This window comes from Oratosquilla oratoria, chromosome 42 (assembly GCF_046742065.1).
Source record: "Oratosquilla oratoria isolate Oo_2021 chromosome 42, ASM4674206v1, whole genome shotgun sequence".
Taxonomy (NCBI): domain Eukaryota; kingdom Metazoa; phylum Arthropoda; class Malacostraca; order Stomatopoda; family Squillidae; genus Oratosquilla; species Oratosquilla oratoria.
Window position 1 is genome coordinate 42834405 of NC_134818.1, and position 7500 is coordinate 42841904.

The 7500-nt window shown below is 40.5% G+C and overlaps 1 protein-coding gene across 3 annotated transcripts in view; it reads left to right on the forward strand.

Annotated features, from left to right (window-relative positions):
* Window positions 1-7500, forward strand: part of LOC143021323 (gamma-glutamyl hydrolase-like) — a 511265-nt gene that overhangs the window by 90571 nt on the left and 413194 nt on the right. The window lies entirely within an intron of this gene.

The following is a 7500-nucleotide window of genomic DNA, read 5'->3' on the forward strand; positions in this document are numbered from 1 at the left end:
TATTGATTATAAGCGAGTTAATGAGGTCACAATTCTTGGCCATTATCCTTTGCCTGTATTAAGTGTCCTTCTCTAGTCCCTTGACTCTGGTAATACGGTGTTCACCACCTTAAACTTGAAAGCGGGTTTGTGGCAGATACCCTTGGAGGAGAAGTCTCGTAAGGTCACGGCCTTATCTACTCCCACTGAACATTATGAATGGCTTCGTTGCTCCATGGGGTTACGGAATGCTCCATTGACTTGCCAGCGCTTGATTAACTCCATTTTCCTGGCCTAATATGCAACGGACTTTTTGTTTACCTGGATGATTTAATCTTAGTTTCCAAGGATGTAAAGAGCCACTTCACTAAGTTGTCTATGGTCTTTCAACGGTTTGCTGATGCTGGATTGAAACACAATTTGCCAAAGTATTTTTTTTCTTAAGTCTAGCATCCAATTCCTAGGTCATGCTGTAAATAAACAGGTATTCACACTATTGGTGATAAGGTCAACGCGGTTAGGGACTTCTCTACACCTAAGTCAGTTGAGCATGTACGTTCATTCCTTGATCTAGCAGGGTACTATCATGCATTTATTAGGAATTTTGCTTCAATTGCTTCCCCACTAACACGTCTCCTCACGAAGGACACTCTCTTCCGATGGCGTGATGTTCATCAGGAAAGTTTTGATGTCTTGAAACTTGCACTTACCGAAGCCCCTGTGTTGGCATTCCCAGACTATAGCCTTCCCTTTACTATTTGTACAGATACTTCTGGTACAGGTACTGAAGCTGTACTTATGCAGCAAGTAGACGAATATAGCCCCCATGTTCTTGCATATGCTAGTCACATTCTTAATATACCTGAGTCTCGTTACTCTGTAACTCATTTGGAGGCCTTGTCAGTGGTGTGGGCTTTAAAGCATTTTCGTGATATCTCTCAGCTTTTCTAGGGTAAAAGTAATTGGCAAATTCTCTATGAAGGATCTGGCCAAAGCTCAGCGTGAGGATCATGTTTGGTCTGCTGTTATTTATGTTTTGGAGTCTGGTGATGATACCACTTTACCAGATTTACCTGTTCTCCTGTCCCAATTTTCCTTATAGGACAAGGTCCTCATTGGTAATGTGGAAGTGTTTGAGCAAGATGTGACACAATTAGTGATCCCTGTCTCCCTGGTTACTATTGTTTTGACCCTTGCTCATGATGCCCTCAGGCTGGTCACCCTGGTCGTGACAAAACTCTGGCTATGACACGTAAGAAGTATTATTGGCCAAAGATGCGACTAGACACTACTTCTCGTGTAGCCCAGTGTAACCCTTGTGCTCAGAACAAAGGTTCTACGCACAATCCTCCCACCTTAGAGTACATTACTCCTTCTCCCCTTTTCAGACTATGGTTATAGACGTTTTACAACTGCCTCGTAGTACTAAAGGTTCTTTGTATGTCCTTGTGCGTGTGGGCCACTGTAGTCGTTTTGTAATATTGACTCCCTTACGTAGCAAATCTGCTTTAGTAGTAGCCCATGGTTTAGTTTCTCATATTTTATATCCATACACTACTCCTTCGGTGCTCCCAAGTGACAATGGGACGGAATTTAGGAATGAGGTTTTAGCGAGCATTTGTGAGCGTTACGGCATCATGAAAACATTTGTGACAGCTTACCATCCTGCGTCCAATGGTCTTGTGGAGAGGACGAATAGAATTTTTTTAGATGTACTCAGACACGTTGCTAGTAGCCTTCATGAATCTTGGGAGGATTGGCTTCCCCATGTCAGTGCTTTTATTAACAACACCATTAATGTCTCTACGGGCAAGGCGCCTCATTATGTTATATATGGAATAAAAAGACGACTCCCTTATGATGTGCTTGATAGTCCTACTCAACCCTTCTACAATATGGAAGACTATAGTCAACTCCAATGTCACACTTTGCATTCTATTTATAGTTCTGTAGATGTAGAAAAACCAGCATCTGCCGGATAAGCCTGTTAACATCAGCATTGGTGATCATGTATGTGAAAGCATGTTTAACCGCCAATCTAAGCTCAATTGTAGATTTGCAGGCCCCTTATTGGTGACTGAACAGTTACATCCTAATAAGTTCAGGGTCCTTCATCCCTCACAGGGAATGAGCAAAGTTTACACGTGGATAGGCTTAAGGTTATAGGAGTGCCTATCCCTACATATAACCGGCCTCCCCCAATGCCCCCTGTACAAACTATACCTTGTGTATCTACTCCACATAATTAAGAACATAAGAACATAAGAATAAAGGAGACTGCAAGAGACCATAAGGCCTACGCTAGGCAGCTCCGTATCCATCACCACATGTCGTCCCCATCCATAAAGTTGTCTAATCGTTTTTTAAAACAACTGATAGTTTCAGCGCTTACTACATGGTTACTAAGTTTATTCCATTCATCGACCACCCTATTAGTAAACCAATTCTTGCCTATTTCCTTCTTAAATCTAAATTTGTCCAGTTTATACCCATTACTGCGAGTCCTGCCCTGTTGTTTTATTATGATGACCTTGTTTGCATCTCCCTTGTTATAGCCTTTGATCCACTTGAACACTTCTATTAGATCATCCAGCACTCTGCGTCTTTCCAGAGAGTGTAAGTTTAGGTGCCTAAGCCTCTCTTCGTCAGGCAAATTTCCGAGTCCATGTATCATTTTGGTAATTCTTCTCTGTACTGACTTTAGTGAATTGATGTCCATTCTGTAGGACGGAGACCAAAACTGTACCGCATAGTCAGGGATGGGTCTAACTATCGCTAGATAGAGTTTGATAATTACCTCTGCACTTCTATTCGTTACCGTCCTAGCAATGAAACCTAATGCTCTGTTAGCTTTATTCCTGGCGCTAATGCACTGCTTCCTGGTTTTAAGGTCCGGACTCACCAGAACTTCTAAGTGGTGGTCCTACTTCGGCGGACATTTGGTCCACCTTCTTTCTTTTACGTCTTTGAATTAGGTTCTGTATTTATTTTTGGGTTTCGTTTTGATGTTTTTTGTCACACTGCCATTTACTCTTTGTATTTTGTTTGGTTTTATTTTTTTAGTTGTAATTTAGCCGTTTACCACCCCCCCCTGACATTTCGTTGCGGACATTTGGTCCTTGTTGTATGTTCTGAAGTATTCACGTTAGTGTCACGCTAGAGTCTTTTTTGCTACTTTTGTTTTTGTTCACAGCCATGTATTTTATTTGTATTTTGTAGTGTATTTTTGTTTTTAATTTAGCCGTTTGTTCCTGATTCTTCAGTGCGGACATTTGGTCCACTTCTACTTACTCTTTGTCCTGTTGTTGTTTACTATGTGTCACCTATGGTCACTTTTTCTTCGTTTGTTTTATGTTCAAATTGTAGCTTTTATTTTTATTTTATTCTAATTGGTATTGTAATGTATTTTATTATTTTTATTTTATGTTATTTTATTTTATTTTATTATTGTAATGTATGCGTTGTACAATTGACTGAAAGGGTGAACCTTTCCCAGGTTTACCATTTCAGCGATTCATAAGGAGTTCACATTCTTGTAACCGTTATACCCCCTGAAGACGATTCCTGGACGGGAATCGAAACGTCGGGCAAATAAACCCTTCAATTGAATCTGGTGTTTACTGTTTTCCAATATGGATCCCAGATTCCAAATCTTCTCTTATATATATATAAGTATATATGTATATGTATATATGTATATGTATATGTATATATGTATATGTATATATGTATATACTTATATACTTACATACATACATGGTTGATGAAAATGTATATATATACATAGATACATATACATATATATATATATATATATATGTGTGTGTGTGTGTGTGTGTGTGTGTGTGTGTGTGTGTGTGTATAAATATATATATATATATGTATATATGTATATATATATATATGTGTGTATATATGAATATATATATGTATAAATATATATATATATATTATATATGTATATATATATATATATATATATATATATATTTATATATATATACTTATATACTTGCACACATACATACATAACCACATAAAAAGAGAAACTTGTAAACTGTAAGTACTTTCGTATATTATATCAGCAGATTAAATGAAAGAGATACAAAGTTGTGTTTAAATGTAAGTATCATGTAGCAACCGTAGCAACCGTAGGGTGGGGAGGGGGGAGACAATACAATGCGGGTGTGGGTGTGGGTGGGTGTTGGGGGGGTGACCATACCTCCATCGACCTCACCAACACATATGGTTCAATCTGGCGGAAACATCTTGACCACCATTTGGATTACCAATTTATTACATTTAAAATGTCCATAGCTTAAGTTTATATCTTCATCAGAAGTGCCTGATATTAAGCAATATTCTATTACATTTCTCTCATGTAGGTTCTTTCCTTTGGCTAAAATTGTTGCCTTAGACCAATCAATATAATGGTTGTATAACACTTTGTGTTGATGACTTCCTTATTAATCTAAATTCATTGGTACCGTCCCTCAATTTCACTTTGAGATAATATTTGAACCTTAAACGAAGTATAAGGTGTCCCTTCTCATAATTTTCTATTGTTTCACCGTAACAAGCACATCATATATGTAATAGACAGTGAAAAGAAGGACAGCTTAAGCCAAGAGGGGGGGTGGTTGCGGCAGAAACCTTACCTGTGTCATTTGTCTATGAAAACCGTAACCAGTCATATAAACCGTCATATGTAAAAACATGTCTTATCAATACAAACTGAAACGATCATATAACTACCGCAATGGTGGTTTATGTCGGAGAATCTGCCACAACATTACTTCATTTTCAAGCACTCTTTACCCTGCCATCCTACACGTGGCACTCCCTTACACACGAGCAATAATTACAAATAGAAATATATCAAATTTATAAACTCCCGAAAAATCCAAATATAATAATCAAAATTAAGACTGCCCGTCTGGGGTATTGGCTGCTTGTTATTGTGGCAAAGTAGCATGCAGTCGATACTTTAGGGTCTATATGGGGCGCCCCTACGGACCAGAGCCACACATCATTTTGTCTATGATAGAAGAAATTCTGTTCATAGAGAAATGATGACACTTTTATACTACGACTGTCCCTCCGTTATGCTGTCCCCCAACCCCTTGTTGCTGTCCTGTACCATTTCTCTGAGTATTCTCTTTCTGATTGGGGGAATTCCCTGTGGTGGGGGAAAAGAATACTGCCACCAAGTTTTCCCACTTGGATCGTAAGAGGCGAGAAGAAAGGGACGGGGAGAGGGACTAGGCATCCTTCTCCCTGTAGCCCCAAGGGGCAATTACCTAAAATGAAAAGAAAAGGCATAAGGGGTGCTGGCGGGCCTCGGGCCAGCACCCTAAGGTTTGGGTCTTTTAATGTGCGTGGATGTGGTACAGATGAGAGTAAAAGGGAAGAGATAGGTAGTATGTTTGTGAGAAGAAAGTTGGATGTGTTGGCTTTGAGTGAAACTAAGTTGAAAGGGAAGGGTGAGTGTATGTTTTGGGAGTGTAAGTGGGAGGTTATCAGGAGTGAAGAGAGGGAGAGGGAGGGACGGGGTGGCTATTCTAGTAAGTGAGGAGATAGGTAAAGGGGTAGTGGAGTGGAAGGAGGTTTCCTCAAGGATAATGTGGATGAAGGTGAAACTGGGAAAGGAGATGTGGGTCTTTGTAAGTGCATATGGGCCGGGCAGTGAGAAGAGTATAGAAGAAAGGGAGGCCTTTTGGATAGATTTAAATGAGTGCATAGAGGGTTTAGGAAGAAATGTCAATGTAATAGTACTGGGAGACCTTAATGCCAGGGTGGGAAATGGTCCAATCGATGGAGTGGTAGGGAAGTGTGGATTTCCAGGAAAGAATCGTAGTGGAGAGTTGATGGTGGAAATGTGTCTAGAAAGAGAGCTGATGATAGCAAATACAGTGTTTCGGAAGAAAGTCAAGCATAAGTACACATGGGAGAGGGTGGTGGAGGGAAGGGTGGTAGATAGAGCGCTAATGGATTATGTAGTGGTAAATAGGATTATGATAGGAAGAGTTAAGGATGTACATGTGCTAAGGGGAGAGGGTGGGGGAATATCAGATCATTTTTTTGTGGAAGGTAAGTTGAGAGTGGAGGATAGATGGAGAAGGAGGAAAGGGACAAAAGGTAGGGAGGTTCTTAGAGTGAACTCCTTGAATGAAAAGGAAAAGGAGAAGGAGTACGAAAAGAAGCTGAAGGAGGAGTGGGAGGGGAGTTAAAGGATAGAGCAGAGATGGGTGTGGAGGAGGAATGGGGATGGTTCAAGGAGGGAGAGTCTTAAAAGTGTGCAAGGATGGTGTGTGGAACAAGAAAGACAGGAGGAAATAGAAGAAAGGGTAGTGAATGGATGGGATGAGGAAACAAAGAAGGTTGTAGAAGAGAAGAAGCGAGCATTCACAGATTGGTTACAAAAGAGGACAGGGGAGTCATATGAGACGTACAAAGAAAAGAAAAGAGAAGTAAAGCAAAAGGTAAAGGAGGCAAGAGGAGAGCAGATGTGAAATGGGGTAGGAGTATGACAGAAAATTTTGAAAGTAATAAAAAAGATGTTTTGGAAAGAAATTAAGAGAGGAAGAGGAGGTGAATCAAGTAGGGAAGAAAAGGTAAAAGGTACAGATGGAGAGTTGATAATGGAAGAGATGGCAGTGAGGGGAAGATGGCAGAATATTTTAGGGGAGTTGCTGAATGTGAAGGAGGATAGGGAGGGAAAGATAGCTGCAGTGGGAAAATACGAAGAAAATGAGAGTGATGAGTGAGGAGAATGGAGGAGAAATAAGGAAGGATGAGGTGAAGGCAGTTGTAAAGATGATGAAAGCAGGTAAGGCACCTGGTCTGGATGGATGTCATGCAGAATGTCTGAAAAAGGGAGGTTCAGTGATGGTGGACTGGTTGGTGAGATTAATTAATGTTTGCTGGAGAGAGGGTAGAGTACCGGAGGACTGGAGTAGTGCCTGTATAGTTCCTCTTTACAAGGGAAAAGGGGACAAGTGTGAATGTAGTAATTTCAGAGGGGATTAGCCTGTTGAGTGTAGTAGGGAAGGCTTATGGGGAGGAATCTTAATTGAGAGGATTTAGGAGAGGAACAGAAGGAGTAATTGGTGAGGAACAGTGTGGATTTAGGACGGGTTAGAGGTTGTGTAGATCAGATCTTTGTGGTAAGACAGATATGTGAGAAAAGCTATAGGAAAGGGGAAAGGATGTTTTTTGGGCTTTTATGGATCTGGAAAAGGCTTATGATAGGGTAGACAGAAAGGCACTGAGGGAGGTTATGCAGATTTATGGGATAGGAGGAAAGCTTTTTGGGAGCTGTCAAGAGTTTTTATGTGAGTAGTAGAGCATGTGTTAGGATTGGAAATGGAGAGAGTGAGTGGTTTGAAGTAAAGGTGGGACTTCGTCAAGGATGTGTTATGTCGCCCTGGCTGTTCAACTTATACATGGATGGGGTGGTGCGAGAGGTGAATGCTAGGGTAGTGAGTCAGGGATTGGAGATGGTTAAAGAAATTGGAGAAA